General features: G+C 40.7%; 1 protein-coding gene across 2 annotated transcripts in view; it reads left to right on the top strand.

Annotated features, from left to right (window-relative positions):
* The window catches only part of gnao1a (guanine nucleotide binding protein (G protein), alpha activating activity polypeptide O, a), a 107,296-nt gene that overhangs the window by 7,324 nt on the left and 81,768 nt on the right, over positions 1 to 18,204 (top strand). The window lies entirely within an intron of this gene.

Here is an 18,204-nt window from a genome sequence, read left to right as displayed (position 1 = left end):
CATTTATTGTATTGCTTTTGAAGTTTATGTTTTCATAGTTGACGATGAACCAGGATCTGATTCTGACAGCAAGTGACATGGAAGTGAAACCATCTGCCTGCACGCGCCGTTTTCACAAGAAAGATCATTATCACACCAGCCAACCAGAAAACCCAGTACTGTTGAGTTTCTGTTTCAGCATCGTGTGCAGCATCAAGTGTTTTCAACAAATCGGTGAAAAGCGCTGCAACACATTGGGTTTTGCTAAGTGCTTCAGTGATGTCGGTCCGTTTAGTTTCCACACCACGACCCTCTTGATTTTGGCGGCAGACTAGATTTCGAAACAGCCAAACTCGGTTTTTTTTTTTGTAACCACATGAAAAGAGGCGTCTTCCAGCCAGCAGAGCACAGCAGCAAACTGGGCAGCTCTGTGTTTCTGTTTCACCCAGACACAGAAACTTTACCCCCCACTACTTTGTTAGACTTTGTTAGACTTTGTTAAACTTGAGGACTGTATGTTTTAGTGGTTTTATAAGTTTGATATATCTTGCTATTAGCAAGTGGACCTGGTCTAGTTAAACTGGTGCTAGTTAAAATGTTTTCTGGTGTTGGGGATCAGACCTTGGAGAAAATAACAGTTGGAGATCTTTCAAAAAAATGTAAGTTCTAAGTTGTTAGAAGAGAACAAAAACGATGTCCTGTAGCAGTCAGTCCTCCAACGAATCAGAAGCAGCCTCTGACCAAAGACTTTCTGTGGTTTGAAAGCTTCCAAGAACCCTCCTTTCCAACTCCTTTTTTGATTTGGAGTCGTAGTTCAAGTATTATTTTAGCTTTTCAGATGTTTTTCAGCTGCTCCCAGTTGGAAACAGTACCTTGTTGGCACGGTTACGAATCATAGGGACTGTCCAAAAGTAAAAACAGTGAAACCGTTTAGCTGCACAGCCTCAAACCAGAGGAAGTCATTGTCCTAACATGCAAAGCTTCAACCAAAGAAGAGAACAATTACCAACAATTACAGAGTTAAGATTGAAAAAACTCTAACAAATATAATGGCTACAACTCAGCAATGTGAAGGACAGTTCATAACAAGGTTATGTTTATATGGAAGCTGTGTTTTAGCTGTTTTGATCAGTGACATCACAGATGAACTGCTTATTTCGGCTGCTGGAGGAAACTCGCACCGAACATTTCAAGCTGAATGGACGACCATCAAATGTCACCAGATGTTTCAAGCGGCCATTTTGGTAAATGTCACAAAGCAGCTGTTTGGTCCTGGATTTATAAAAACAAATATGTAGCTGTAAAAGTGAAAGGGGCCGGCTGATGGCTGCAAAAGAGAGATGCATGGAAAAACATAAGTGAATTAGTGGAGCTAATGTCGTTACCAAGCCCTTATAAAGAGCACCACCCATACATTTAACTGAATTTACTTAATTCTTTGGATGCTGGCTGGTGAAAACGTTAAATGACTGTCAGTCTGCAGAGTTCATGAGATGTTCATGAAAAGGCATCAACTCATTTAGTACTTCTTCTAGTTTTTTTTCCCTCTTTGGTTTCTTCAGGCCTTTCGGTCGTCACAAGAGTCATCCACGACCTCTTTTTACTGTTTATTAAAACCCAAAGGCAGCTCCTCTTTCAATCATTAACTGTCTTCAACCCACATAAAGCAATATAAACAGAGGATGTCATACCATAAACACAGTTTATAGTCCTGGAATGGCTGCAGGAGGGGATGTGTCCTCTCCAGCTAATGACTTCTAAATGCTTGGATTGTTGGGAACATTTCAACTAAATACGCACCAGTATTTGTTTACTGAAAAAGAAAAATCGGAAGTTGTCCCATGAGAAATCTGTCAATGATTTACATCCTTGTAGCCGATGGTAGGTAATGAGTAGGATTATAATTTTTCATTTGTTTTATTGAGGTTGGGAATCCAATAAATGTGCATGAAAAGCCCCAAAATGTGGAATATCCCTAACGAGTTTTGGCTATTTAATGAATGTTAGCCTTCAGAGCTGCTTTCATTTTTCATAAAAAGATTCAAGAAGGAGTGCAGAACATTCCTCTAAAGGTTTTGGTCCATTTGGACAAAGTTGTTGCAGTTTTGTCAGCTGCACATTTGTGGATTTCCTGTTTACTGGACGACTCTTATCTTTAGGATGAAAGTTTTCAGATGTCTGCTCTGTGGCACGGTGCGTTGTCCTGCTGGAGGTAGACAGATCCGCACCCAATAGGATGGACTTCTTTGGCCTTTTGATGAATAATAAGTATAATAACAATTATAATAATAATTGATCTCCCATACCATTACAAGACACCAGATGCTTGAAACAGTAAAATACGTTTCAGTCAGTAACAGTTTTCATCTGAAAAATATCAGACACACACCAAACTTTAGCTTTTTGAGGGAAATTGTTGTCTTTTCTGCTCAAAGAAACTAATGTTGGTGCTAAAACTTTCTCAGCTCATGAAGAGTCATGGAGACTTTTCATAGTCATGTAGTTCAAACTACAGTTTGAGCTACAGAGTTTGAAGGAGTTTGTGAAACTGATGTTACTTGCAGGGTCTGAATTATTTCAGAGGAAGCCTGAGTCTTCTCCAGGCTGATTAAAGACAGCTGCTTAATAAACTCACCTAATAATAAAGTTAACCAGCAGTGACGTACAGTCGTCTAATTATTTTGATTAGACTTTCTCAGCAGTGAAGACCACAAACTTTTGCCTCATCTTGCATTATGATCTAAGTAAAGATGTCAAATTAAGCCTCTGTCTTCCGTTTTTGTTTTTTTCTGCGTCTTTCTCGCTCCGTGAGTGTTTGGGACTCGCTGACATGATTGGAGGCGACCGGCCGAAGGGAGAACAAACGCTGTCCGTCCCTCGCGGCTGCGCCGCTTCCCACAGGCTGTTCCCATCGTGTGTGTGCGGCTTTTCTCCCTACAGCAGGAGATAATTAGGTTTAAGCCTCAGAACAGGAGAATAAAACGAGGGAAGGAGGGGGAACATGGAGGAGAAAAAGGTGGTGGTTTTCATGCTGAGTGGCAAAGGGGGCGGATATAGCTGGAGGGAGAGAAAGGGAGAATTTAATGAAAGAAAATAAATGTTTAGAGCACAGAGGTGGATTAAAATAAGCAAAGTTCTGCTGTATTTTTCTCTCCTCTAAGTTTGACATAGCGATGAAGACAGAGGAGTGATATGATCGTAAAAAGGAGGAGAGTAGGGCAGGGAAATTGATTTTTTTACTTTCAGATTCTGGTGAAGTGATGTGGAAGTGTGAAAGAGGCTGGTGAGGGGAAAAAAAGGAGGAACTAGAGACGTTCTGAGCTAAGAGAGGCCAGCGGGTGAAAGAACATGTTCTCACTTATTAAGCAAGCTGGAGAAGGTGCCAAAGAGGGCTGATAGGACCGGGAGCAAAGGGTGCTCTGCTCCTGGACTCCAGACTCTGGATTCAGCGATAATTATTAGCCTCCTTTTCCAGAGATGAATCAGAAAACGGAGGGAGTGCTTGAGTTGGGCACTGATTCAACCTGTTCATCTGAATCTCTCCATCAACCTTATCCTTGTAAATCATTGGCTAAAGGTATCTAGTAATCTGCTTAGTATTGTAGTGATACGATTGGCTGCCCTGTTTTGATAAAAACAACAACAACAACTTAATTCTGGCAATTTTTTTTTTTTCTTTATGATTTTGGGGCAATTTTTTTCCAAGTGTGACTGGAGAAAATTCTGATTCATCCACTTGTTGATATGATAAACACACTTCCTCTGTGACTGTAATGGCTGTTGGCATGTGGTGATATGGAAATATAAAGCTGTCTGTCATCAGTATAAATATTCTAAAAGAGACCAATATTATGCCCTGATGAAACTTGAGAGGTGGGGGCTTTGTAAGGAATAAAGAGTGACCCGAGACTGGAGCCCTGAGGAGCCCCACATGTGATTTCTTTTTTTTTTTTTCTTTGTGGCGATACGGAAATCTAAAGTTGTGTGTCGTCAATATAAGTATCCTAGAAGAGACTAGTAATCTGATAGGAGAGGTGTGGTTTGTAACGAATAAAAAGTGACCAGAGAGCAGAGCCCTGAGGAGCCCCACATGTGATTTTTCTTCAATCAGGTTTATATGCAGCCAGATAACACAAAGTAGTTATTGTCAACAAAAAGACTTTGAACTAATGAAGTACAGTAGAATGTACATTGACACCAAACTTGTTATTTTAAAACTCATTGAAACATTTGCAAATTAATTCCTCAACTTGGAAAAATACACTTAGTAGTTTACTGTGGTGAGCTTGACGGAGGAGACAGAGACTCCTGAGAAGGTTTTTACTGGGACCTGAGCTGCATGGATATTATATCTACTGTTCCTCTGTCCACTTTGTTTCATTTTTTAGTCTGTTTTCCCTGCGAACCGTCTCTGGCTCTGTTTGTATCTGCTCAGCACGATGCCTGTGTGTGTGGTCTGTGCTCTAATCAGAGCTTCTTATGAAAAACAAAGCTCCTTTGTTGCACCAACGTGTGGTAGGTCGGTGTGTATGTACGCCTTTACACACTTTTAGGAATGTGTGTGTGTGTGTGTGTTCCGTCGTCTCTCTGTGCTTCTGTTCATGTGTTTGTGTGACTGTGAGTGTTTATTTTTGTGTTGGACCTATTTGGCAGATTTGATGTTGGTTCAGAGAGCTGAAAGACAAAGGAATCCTTTTACTGTGACCCAACTCAGCTGATCTGAAGTCAGCTGATGGTGACTGTAGCTCGGTTTGTAGCTGCAGGAAGGGAGGTTTGGATCACACCTCGGTCAGAACAGAAGTACATGTAAGCTGTACTGTGCATTTTCAGGCACTTTATGTTCAGATGCAGGACGGAGACTGGATTATTTGATGGTTTTTTTTATTTTTTTTTAATTTATGGCCTGGTATTTGCAGGGGTTAGGAACCACAGCCAAACACGATTAGCTAAAATCTCTTGGTCTCCCTTCAAAATAAAAGTATGTACAACTACAGCCAATTTTAAAGGTCATATTTTTATTATCTGTAAGTGGAAAATTATAACGAATAAGAGAAATAAACACCAGTCTTTGTCCAATTGAATGTGTTAGTGATGGAGTTCCTAACATAAATGGACTTTTCCGTAATATTCTAATTTACTGAATTACCTGTTTTTCGGTTTTATTGGAAGTTTGTTATGTTTGGAGTTTTTTCATCTTTTCAGTATAATAAATTCCAGAAACACCATGTCCAGTCTTGTTATAATTAGTGATAATCAGAACAGATTTATTCTGCACAGGATTATTGGATTACTTATCTACTTATCTCTGCCTTAACTTTTGTCCTAGTATACATAAATCCAGAACATCTGAATTTTTCCTTTTTAAATTTATACGCATTGATAAAAAGTTACAAGCCGTTGAGGAATGGGATGCCTTTACGAACATACACCAGGTTTTGTCCTGTTACAACCACAAGCATCAACATTTTTTTTTAAGATTTTATGTGATAGACCAACACAAACTAGTGGTTTTTTTTATGTTAACTAGATAAAGACATGAGAAGTGTGTTGTGCATTTGGATAAATCCCCCTCACCCCACTGCTCAAAATTAAAATCCAGTTTGCCTTCAGAAGTAACCTAATTTGTAAATTGACTCCACCTGTGGTCGGACAGGAATGTATCTGCAAAGCTAGAGATATCTGAAGAGTCTTGCAGCTGTAATTGCAATAAAAATGGTTTTACACTGCTAAAAAAAATTGCTTGCCACACTTTTGTGACTTTTATGTTAAAACAATCTGAAAACCACATTTCCCCCATCTTTGCAGTTGTGCTGTACTTTGTGTTGGTAAATCCCTGATTGATGGACATTATTGACTTAAAATTCACTCCTATATCTTGTTGAACAGTTACTTGCAAGTTAGTTTTGTCTTAAATATTTGCACCAGAAACTAGAAATGAATACTTGGTGAGACTTTGTGTTTTGTGGTGTAAATGGGTGATGCAGTGAGTTTTTATGAGCCTGGGTTGGTTAAAGCAATTAAAACTTTTCTCTTGAGTATTTTTCCTCTGGTTTTGGAAAATAAAAGCCTGAGCAGGAACCACTGCCAGGTTTACTGCAGGTTAACACACAGCAGCTGTAGAAGACCAAGGTGTGCCTTTATTAAAAAGATCAAGTTCGTCCTGATTAGAGATTTCCTAAGATTCAAAACAAAAGACGGGGAATAATTCCAATAAATTTCCTGTTTTATAGTGATTCTAAAGCGATCGCTGGAATGTCGTTGTGTCTAAAAACTGGTTTCTGCTCATTTCCTTCCAAGTAATTTATTAATATTGAATCATGAGAGGACAGGAAATGTGAATAATTCCATTTTGGCATTATATCTGAGGTGATCTGATTAAAGCTGTGTCCCTGTTTTCCCCTCCCTCCGTCTCATTACCCCAGTCACTCCCCATCTGGATAGCCAATCTTCGAATCATTCAAAGCACCTCCAACAAAGCACATGATGCCGGCTGTAATGCTGATCATATCAACATTTCCTGGAGCAACCACTTCCTGTAACTCTACTGACTATTGGAAATGCAGAAGTGTTTCTTTATGTCACCCTCACTGTTTGGTAATCACTCAGTAAAATCCCCCAGAGGGCTTTCTCCTTTCAGTCCGATCGGATTTTTCTTGGCTGACATATTTACGCAGCGTGTTTCTTTGTAGCGTTCTGCCAGCAGAAACTGCAGGACATTTGTTTGTTTGCTGCAGGACTTCAGAAATAATAGGATCTGTGTGGAGCATTTGATGCAAAAACTGTTAGAGGGATATTAAAGAGCACAGTTAGAATTGGATATTTGAGATAAAGCCAAACTCTGCAGTGTGCAGCTGGCAGATAAACTGAATTTGCTGCAGAGACTCTTCCCTTTGCTTTCTTTGCATTCAGTACGCAGACTCCAGCAAAGCTTGGTTTGTATGATTTATTAGAAAGGCTCCTGCTTCTAATTCATTTTTAATATACATGTAAAAATATTCTGAATTTCTGCACAGACCTAGCCTTTGTTTTTGCCTGATTTTATCAGATCACGCTGTGTGAATAAAGTCGGGATTTGATTTGAGCAAGGCAAATTCCCCTAACCTGCTTTGATAGGGAATTTGAGTTAACACATAATAGTACAGAGTCTTATTTTAGTCTCATCTCTGCTGCCTTGGAAGAGAAACAGAAAACAGATGCAGATAAAGTCAGATTTGTTGGTATCTTGGATGTTTAGGGTACAGAAAGAGTTTAGGAGGAATGTTTTCTACAGGCTGCAGAAAAGCAGAACAAAAGCTGGAAAAATGAGGACAGATTCAGTCGGCACATACTAATAATTTAAGTTTTTCAGTGTAAATATATTGACACTGCCACACTAAACGGTGGAACAGTTTTTAACACTGTTACCTCACAGAAAGAACATTCTGGACTTCGGCATCATCTGGGGCATTTCTGTGTAGTTTGCATGTTCTCCATGTCCATGCATTGGTCTGCAGCTTCCTCCTATACAGCCCACATGCTAACATGTTAGCCTTAGTGGCTACTCTGAAATGATTCACTTATTCCTGGGTTTTTCTTTGAACCGTTAAAGAAAAATCCAGATTATTCATTAAAAATTTTCGTACAGCATATCTAAAATTGGGGCTGATATTAAACTAGGATTAGATATCAGTCAGTATTAATAATTATTGATTAGATTTGGGTGAATTTCTGCCTGAATTCATGACATGGCCTTTTCTGTTTTATCCAGTTTTCTCTTCACCTGTTGTACTCATTTTCTCCTTTCACTCCACAATGTTGTTTTTTACTTTTAAGCATTTATGAGTCACGGTGGGGAAACCTTAACTGCTGCTGCACAAGTTAGTCAACAGGTTGTTGCTAGGCAACAAACGAGTGAGTGAGTTGCTAGGTAACCAAAGAGCCATTGAGTTAATTGATACCACCACCAGCCTTGTTTAGTCGGCTGTGAGTGTTTTAGTAGTTAGTCTTTCCTTTGCCTACATCTCCCAGAATGCTGTGCGGTGTTCGGAGTTCAGTCCATACCCACGTTTTGCACCACTTTCAGCAAGTTGCAACCTGTTTTCTCTGATTCTTTTTCAGTACCATCAAGCGGATACTTTCTTCAGAAGAAAAACTTTTGAAAGAAGACATTTTTATAAATGTTTACAATCAATTGACTCACTTTTTCTGATTTTCCTGAATGGAGCGTTGGAGAAATTGTCTCAGAGGAGATTCTTGATGCCTGTTGGGAGGAGAGAACTTGACTATTATCTTCTAAAAAATGCTTAGAATTAAAGGTCACTGTTTTATTCAGTACACGGCTCTCTACAGACCCTGTTGTTGAAAAAGAAAAGAATAGAAATTCACTTGTTATCCCACATTGTGGAAATTCTGGTGTAACTGCAACAAAGTGACAGGAAGCCAAAGCAGGTAGGTTCACTCAAAGATACATGAGACCATATAAAATATTTATATATATTGAAATACAAACTATAGATACATCAGCAGTTTGATAAGTTAGTGAAGTTTCCCTCTGCACAGTGAGGACAGAAACTCTTTTAAATGTCCAGCCAACATTATATGTATACCAATGGTCTTCTTCTTTGGAATACATATTTCTGACAAAAATTACTTGATAAGATTTTTTGCTTTTCTGTCAAGACGTTCCCTTTAATGGATGATAAAAAACTTTTTTTTTTTTTTTTAAATAAGCACCATGACTAACTACAGTTTTAACAGTAGCTTTAGTTTTAGCTAATTATATTAATTATGTAATCCTAGGATGGTAAACATTAAGATCATTAAGATCATTTAGAAGATTCATGTCAACATTTTCCAATGCTCCACCGGCTCAGATGTCATATCCTCCCCTACTTCTTCAAGGATGACAAATGAAGTGGAGCAGGAGGAGAGGAGTTAAAAAAGCAGAAATAATTAGGACTGAGGAGTTGGAAAGGTTGAAAGACAATAGTACCGCGAGGAAAGGGAACTGACACAGAGGAAAACAGAGTGCAGTGTTGAAATCTTCACAGAGAGGAAGAGGAGGATGCATGACGGAGGGATGAAAGGCGAGTTGGCAGAGGAGAGAGGCAGATAGAGATACCAGGTGACAGAGGAACAGAGAGATGATGGCAGACGGATTTAATGAGGTCTCCCTAGATGTAATCCTGAGCTGTAATTATTCTGCTCTGCTGTCTGCCTGGCTTTACATGCAAGCATGTGCAGCTTCTAACAGCCCTGCTGAAGCAGCCGCAGCAGATTGGCTCCCCTGGCAGAGGGGCTCTTCATCAGCAGATGACCAAAGCTGGAGCCAGAGGACTCCTCCCTGTCAGAGCCGCAAGTTATGAGACTCCTGTGTGCGCTGCCACATGGGGAATGCTAGCCTCGCTGCGTACGACGCGCGGCGGCCATATTTAGGTTGTGAGAGGTGTGCATGTGAAAGGTGCTACACACCGACTGATTCTTTACATTTGTGCAGTTTTACAGATATGCTTTTTATCCGTTGCTGCATAAAAATCTGAGCTTTCTGTCACAGATTTTACTGTTAGTCAGTTATTGTCTCTTGAGAACAAAAATAAACGGTTTGAACATTTAGACTCGACTGGATCAGCTGCAGATGGATCACTTTTAACACAGTTAACCCAGTTAAAAGTGTTAAAAGGGCTGGACAATATTGTTGAAAAACGTACCACAACGTAAGGGTTTCATATTAGTTGATATCAATAATTAATTGTTAGTTTTTTGTTTTGAATATCTGAAAAACTCCCAAACTGGCAGGAGGAACCTTTCCTGTTTGACTCCATGTCTGTTTTTTGTTTTTAGGCAGTTACGAGACACTGCGGCAAAACTTTAAACTGCTGCTGAGCATGTTACTCAACAGGTTGTTGCTAGGCAACCAAAGAGCGAGTGAGTTGCTAGGCAACCAAAGATTGAGTGAGTTAATTGTTCCCACTAACTTTGCTTAGAGGTTGAGCAGCCAAAGACTTTAATCTGTCTAAATCCCCCAGAATGCTGTGCGGTTCTGGATCTGACTTCAGTGAGATTATTTAACGTTGCAGGTTTATCTATTGATCTCGATCAGACATGTTATTGATTTTCTGCCGAGCACTGACGGAGTCCTACATGGTGTAGAATTGAACTCTTCATCAGTCTTAATGAGAATTTAGACAGCAAGTGAAACATCTGTAGGTTCAAACCAACGAGCTGAACCAACAAAAGGTGATATTTTCTGTCACTTTTCTAGAGCTGCATGATATTGGAAAAAACTCATTTTGTGATTTTTTTTTTTTCTAACCCTGCAATATCCATCCATCCATCCATTTTCTTTCACCCTTGTCCCTCAGTGGGGTCGGGAGGGTTGCTGGTGCCCATCTCCAGCTAACGTTCCAGGCGAGAGGCGGGGTACGCCCTGGACAGGTCGCCAGTCTGTCGCAGGGCAACACAGAGACACACAGGACACACAACCATGCACACACTCTCACACCTAGGGGCAATTTAGAGAGACCAATTAACCTGACAGTCATGTTTTTGGACTGTGGGAGGAAACCAGAGTACCCGGAGAAAACCCACGCATGCACAGGGAGAACATGCAAACTCCATGCAGAAAGACCCCAGGCCGGGAATCGAACCCAGAACCTTCTTGCTGCAAGGCAACAGCTCTACCGACTGCGCCACTGTGCAGCCCCACCCTGCAATATATTTTGCAAATGGAGAATATGTGAAATAATGTGTAATAGCTGACCTGATGTCCGCCATCTTGTTGACAATTTACCATCACTGATCTTACCTCTTGTCTTGAATGTTGTTGCAGGTATTGTTTCTGCTGTATTTGAGTTATTCAGATTGTTCGGGTCTGTTGACAATGTTGGTAATTATTGCAATGAAAATATCAGTTGCCATGTCTGCTTATTTTCGTCATTTCTCCTTTTTTGCCATCACTCTTTTCTTTGACCATTTTGGACAACATCATTAGTGTCCGAGGTAAGACTCTGTCCAACTGGCTGAAAATTACATTCGCATAAAAAATGCAAGTTCACACTTGGTATAAACTAGTCAGCAATTCATTATAGTGCAACCAGATCCATGTTTTTATTTCTCTGATGAAATCAGCAATAAGGCAAATTAATAAAGGCTTTATTAAATGTTCTTAATTTTTGGTAACAAATTAAAAGTGCAATTTTAGAAATAATTCCTCCCCTTGCTGTTTTTTCAGTCAGTCTCAGCTCTTAACCTCCAACCCAGTTTATTTTAGATTAAAGTGTTTTTTGTCTGAAGTGTCCTCAAGCTCAACTACTCTGACTCTTCATCCCACTGTTAAATCTAGATCTGGAGCAATCAGACATGTTAGTAATGAGGTGCTTTATCAAATGGATATATTTGCTCCCCAGCAGGTGTTCCCGACCTTTGAAGTCCCCCGCTCACCTCTGCAGCTGAGCAGGCTCACGTATGCCTGCCCCACCATCTGAAGCCAGTTTTATTCTCTTTCCAGGCCAGACGGTCACCTTGATGAGTCATCAGGCTGGTTGTAGCCTGGAGTTAAAGGTTAACTCAAGTTTCACTGTGAAACAGATAAACCGAAACAATAAAGTTTGTGATCATGAGTGAAGCAGTGGTGTAGGACGAGTGTATTATGAAAGAGCGAAAGCAAGTGCAAGTGTTGTGTGATGTAAGGTCTGTGTGAATTTCCCTTCGGTCTGTGTGTCTGCAAGTTTTTTCTGTTTTCCTGGGATGGACTGCTGAATTGTTAAAGAGAATCCATTGACCAGAAAAGGAATGATTGGGTAGCAAAACCAAACTTCCTGCTGTGTGGGACAAGAGAGAGCAACTGGGTCCAAATGGACTGAGAACATTTGGCTCAGATGGTCCCAGTCGACAGCTTGCTCTTAGCCACTCCCACCCATTTCCTGAAAGACAGAAAGATGGTTCGTCACGGTGTGAAGAGAGAGAACAACCTTAAACTTCCTCATAAACTAAACCTTGATAGAACTCCACCTCCTCAAATTTCCTTCTAAGAACTTGTGAACTTTATGTGAATGATCTCGTTTCCTGTCTGAGACTGTTGAAGACTCTCACAGCCTAAGTGACATTTTCTAACTCATGTCTGAACTGCAGTTTGTGTGCAAACCATAAAACAATATCTGAAGCATTCAACACCAAAACTCTGTTCAATCCATAATCTGAGCATGTAGAGAGAATGGACAAACTGCAGACCTACCGAGACATGAAGGTCCACCTGCACTGACAGGCTGGGTAAGAAAGCAGGTCAAAGGTCTGCAGCAATTCAAGAGGAAGTCGTCTTTAGTTTCTTTTATTAGGCACATTTTTTGGACATAAATGCATAGCTGACAGGTTTCAATATCAGGCTTCCGTCCGAGGTGTCAGACTCGGGAGGAAGTGCAGAATCTGTCGACTGTTAGTGGAAAAAAGAAAGACATTGTTGAAGGAACTGCTTTCATTGTTCTTGTAGTTTGACACGAGGAACGTAAGCAACATTGAAAAACAGGAAGGAAGTTGCTTTGGTTAGATGAGACAACAGCTGAAGTTTTCACATCAACCTGAACACACCCTGCCCTCGGTGCTGCATGCTGCTGGCATCAACAGAACCTTTTCTTTAACAGGAAGAGATGAGCAGTGAAGGGATTGGCAATGAATGCATTGCATACATACAAATTTTCAAAACTATTCGTTCCATTTTGCTCCCACTTCACAATCGAATGCAACCCTGTATCATTTACTGTTTTATTATGATCAGATTTCCATGGATAGCTTCATTAAAGCTCTTTGAAGGTGTGCTTTGAACCAGGAACTTGAACTGGACAGCAAGCTGGTGTAGGAAAGGCTTGAACAGGAAGACACTGTGGTTTTCCTGTCTGCATATTTTACACCCTTCAGATGACAGATATGCAGAGCACTAGCATCTATTAAGTAATTTCTAAAACCAAAGATGTCGACTGTTGGAGACCTGCTAATACGTGGCTCAGGAAGGCAGACGATTAGATGTTTCTGGAGCTAAACAACCTTAGATGTGGACACAAACGTGTGTGTGTGTGTGTGTGTGTGTGTGTGTGTGTGTGTGTGTGTGTTTGCAGGATGTTGCTGCTTGACCTGAAGGTGAGAAAACCAGAATGGAGCCAAATGACAGCAGCTGATGCTTGTGCTGCTGTTTGTGTGGGTTAGTCAGTGTGGAGGTGGGGGCTGCACCGCTGATGCCCTCAGCTATAAACAGACCTCTTCCTTCTGATTAGCACCATCTTATTTCATGCTTTTTAAGCTCCTTATCACACATCACATCTTACACCAACTCTTTATTTCACTCTTTGCACCTGCGCTAACATTCCGCTCAGCAAACACACACACCTGGTTGTTACGCAAGTAAATCGGACCTTGCAGTGTTGACAGCCATCGGTCAGCGTGCACTTTGTCATGACCAAGGGCGCTGTCGACGTACAGCATGGAGTGAGCGAAAGCACAGCTTACAGATAAAGGAACCAATCACGGGTTTTTGTGCAAGTGTGTGCGTGTGTGTGTGTGCATGTTTGTCAGGACAAACAGTGCCGAGCTAGCAGGGTCTGAGATAAAGACCTAATTGCACAGGGTGGTGTGTGAGCTCTGTGTTTGTGTGTGTTCACTTGAGTAGGTGTGAAGATAAAAATATGAGTGTGGAGGATAATGAGAGGCGGAGAGCAAAGAGCTTCATGCACTTTGTCTTTTCATGTATTTTGTGTCTATTACTCCATATTTACATACATCTGTACGGTTTCACTCAGAAGAAGGACCAGATAATATACTGAAGGTAAAAACACTTGTCACGTCGTCCTATAAACAGGGTTTCCCTCAGTGTATCATGAGCCTGACAGGCCACCAGGCTTTACTTGCCCTCCCCACCAGGACAAGTGTTGTTTGGTTTCTTTTTCTCCAGTACCAGTGAGCGGATTAAGCCAGATTTACAGTCAATGCGTCAAACTGGACGTGAGGGTTGTGCACCAATTGCCCATTGACCTGACGCACTTATTATTTCCAAATTATGATGCCTGCTTGTTCAACATTTGTGACTTTTAACATTTCTTAACACAATAAACACGGGGGCCGCTAGTGGACTGCCCTGGCTCCCCTGACCCTGGGCTTAGCAGGGTCAAAGGGCAGCAGGTTGTCTGGGGGAAACCCAGTGTAAATATTGAAATATCTAGTCTGTGTGCTTGTAAGATGGGCCTCATCTTTGGACCACAGTTTCCACAGAAAGCAGAGATTTCAGAAACAGCCGTACTGGTCATTTCAGCCCTTCTGTCTCATTGAAGTCCAGTTGGGGGCAATAAATGTCAAAAACTTACTTACTTTCTAGCTCCTCATATTTGCAGTGGACCCCTGCCTCCGTGGTTCAGTGTTCATTTATTTTTCTGCTGAGTGTAACTCAAAAACATTCACCTATTTGTGGATGTTTTTGTAGATGATATCTGAAATATTCAAAATAAGATCAATCTTTGGAAACTGGAATGCCTAGTTAAAATGCTACCTGACAGGCTTTTGGCAAAGCAGCCAGTCCAGCAGGGCATTTGTTTCTCTAAAGTTTAAAGATCATTTTAAAGAAGTTCACTTCAGTCAGACTGACTAATCTGCACAAGCAAAGAAAAACAATAAGGCTTTCAATAGGCAGGACCAAAAAAACCGAGCCAGATTAGCATCAAAAACTTGACATGCTTTATTAATAATTTTGCTTTACTGTACTCCTAATTTTTCTGTGTTAAACTGTTGGATAATTTACATTATTTGGTCAATTCTGGAGCTGCAGTAGCTGAGGAGTTGACATTAGAAATGTATGTTAATGGTCACAGATAACAGCAGCGTACTTCCAATCTGATTATTTGAAATGTGACGAGTTCGTCATTTTAAAGTAGACCAAAAGTAGATTTGGAAGAGTTGAGCACCACAAATAGAAGTTATTAAAAGTGATTATGGATCACTGACTGGCAGTTTCCATTCAGCCAAACACCTGCGATTCAGCCTCCAAAACGGCAGCCGAGTAATAATATCATGGAATAATGTAGTGAGTAAATTACCCATATGTCTGTCTCTCCATCCATCTGCCGGACTCAGTGTGAAGCTAAACTATGTTTCAGGTCACCGTCCAGATTGTGCCAAATTACAAAAAATCACACACACACACACACACACACACACACACACACACACACACACACACACACACACACACACACACACACACACACACACACACATGCGCGGACGCAGGCCAGTCCCTTTGCTGACAGGAGGGCGCTGAGAGTGGGTAATGAGAAAAAGGTCCTTGTGCATGAAAGCTCACGTCAGCATGCCAGCTTGAAACACACGCACACACACACACACACACACACACACACACACACACACACACACACACACACACACACACACACACACACACACACACACACACTCTGACATTAAGCGGGTCAGTAACACCTTCATTAATATTAATATTAAATCGTTGTTCAGCTCTTTTTTCACCTGGTGTGACGTGGCTTTATTCTGAGATAATCAGGGTGACATGATTTGACTTCTGTGAAAGATACTTTTCATTGTTTGGTGTCTGATGAATCTTAATTAGATTCTTTATGGTAAAGCAATTATTGAAGTAATCGTCAACTAATTTAGTGTACAGACTCCAAAAATTGCCGAGAGAACAAAAGAGCTGTAATTAAGCCAAAATTGTACAAAAAATACATACATTATGCATTTAAGATGACAAAACAATATTTGTTTGTAAATATTTTCTACCCAGAACTCCTCAGATTTCAGTTTTAGCTTCATCTTTAAGAAAATTAACTAGTAATCCAAAAACTCAGCTCTGCTCTGCAGAAAGGTTTGAGCATAGAAGCATTATGAGAAATATATTCTAATCCTTTTCCACAAATGATCAAGCGTTCACTAATTAATGCTGTTATTGCATTTTAGGCAATTAATTATATATATTTTTAAAAGGAAATGAAACATTTGTTGCATCTTTTAATGCATTTCTAGCATATATTAAAAGGCTTAAATGAAAAATCTGAAGACTGTGTCAATTAAAATAAAATAACCACTGGTTGCAATGCTACTTACAGATATTCATTTCTGCATCTGGAGATTATTTGGGTCGAACCTCAGCTGGCAGATAATTTGCTTTACGTTTGTCTGGAGAACACAAAATGAGAACAAATCACCAGCCTGCCACCACCATGCTTTGTAGTTGAGTATTTGTCATCCTTGAACGTTAAGATGACTCGATTGTATATTTTATCAACAGCACAATGTTTTTATCTTAAAGTTTTGTTGGCTTCATCTGACACCAGAGTCTCTCTTGGCATTTTCAGCTTAACATACCATTACCTCTGAGACGGCAGCATCCAATTAGGAGTTCGTCCTTGTTTCACCTCCCAGCTGCAAGGGAAGATGGGAGGCGAAGTTTCAGATTAAGTGGCTGGTTGGCAAGTCATTAAGACATGGGGAGACATGAGTGGGAAGACTAAAAATTGAGTAGGAGCACCTAGGGAGACGGAGAGACGCTGTTATCATGGCGCCTTTTAATCATGCATGCACTCTGAGGTTTTACGTGTAATTCTGCTAGTGGAGGCAGCTGTGAACATGTAGGAGAAAACTGCAGAGGAACAGAGCTGGTGGTCTGAAGCTGTGATGTAATTGTGAGGGAGGGATGTCTGATTGATCTGAAACATTAAGCTGCCAGAGGACGGCTCTGGGACAATGCTAACCCCGTCACTGCTCACTGCATGCATGATGCTTCTGCAGAGGAAACCCTTTCATACCCTGAGAAGGAAACTAAAGATTCATCTGTTACTGTGTAATATCATCTCTGCTGCCTGGATAAAGAGCTACTGTCTTCAATCAGAGGCCTCTTCAGATTCACTGCAGAACAGACTGCTTTTGGATATTATTCCTGCCCACAGCGTTGCCATTCACAACGACTAAAGATGCGTGGATAATATGAGTTATGACACTTCATTTCCCTTTGGGATATATAATGTATTTTTAATTCAAATGAATAAATTCTGTTTTTTAGACTTTTATTTGTGTCATTTTATGCTCTACTTTGTGTTGGACTGCCCATAAAATTCCAATAAAATATAACTTTGTGGCACCTATTATAGCAAAACGTGAACAATCTGAAGGGATTATTTATTTTTTTGTCAACGTGGTGGTTGTGCTCGCAGCTTGATTGCAGAAAGAGCCGCCCGGCCTTTAAACTTTTAACGGTTGCCATGGTTACCTGCAGTAATCATGTTGTTTTAGGATTAGCCAGTATGTTGTCAGCATACTACAGCTGTTTATCACAGCCTGATGAAATACGTTATGCTACCAAATTGGCATTGGTGACCCATTACTGACCCAGAGGTGTTGCATTCAGATGAGTTATGATAAATGTCCCAAACGTCAGTCGCTGCACATTACTTACAAGGAATATTAAAGCAGTTTTACTTACTGTACGGACAGCTTTCAGTGAGGTATGTGTTGTCTAAAACTGTAAATCTTCATTAAAATAAAAAATGTTTAGCGTGCAAACGACAAATGAGTAGTAATATAACTTTTTTTTTACTGGAAAAGTGAAGATGAAGCAGGTAGCTGTCTGAAATTAAAAGTGTATCAAGCTGAATGGAGGCTGTGTGACGTACAGAGACAACACAAACCTGCGCCGGGTGAACTGAGGTGGTCGCTGTTTGATCAATTCTGGCTTGCTTTCTGCAGGTGACATGCTCATAGTAATGGATGCTGATGCAGCGTGACGTCCACTGCTGAATTCAAAGTAACGATCACCAGTCGTACACTGGTTACCTACCTGCTGATTTCTGCAGGAATAAAAGATCAATTCAAGATTGGGACAATTCATAGTTGTCCAAATGAAGACCAACCCGGTCAGCTTGATAGAGACGGAGAAATGCATCTGGTTGTCTCTTCCTTACGTCCTCATGTGTGGGGACGCTGTCCCTCTTAATTGCCTCATAGCGTTTGTCCAACCTGCTTCTGTCTCTTTGCATCGTGGGGAAGAAGCTTCCTGGTGACCCGTGTTTTGTTCTCTGCTGCCCATCTCCCCATCATCGCTCGCTGTGTTTGACTTTGTTTGATCGTCTGTCTGCCTGGCTAACCGGGCCGCCGTTCTGTCCATGTGCTCACTGCAGTGAAAGACATCATGGCATTTGAAACAGCAGGACGCACTGTGTGTCTAAATGTCAGCTAAGCCCA

Source organism: Poecilia reticulata, chromosome 6 (assembly GCF_904066995.2).
Source record: "Poecilia reticulata chromosome 6, P_reticulata-male-v2, whole genome shotgun sequence".
Lineage (NCBI taxonomy): Eukaryota > Metazoa > Chordata > Actinopteri > Cyprinodontiformes > Poeciliidae > Poecilia > Poecilia reticulata.
Note: the sequence above shows the minus strand (reverse complement) of the source record. Positions and strands in the feature narration are given on the sequence as shown.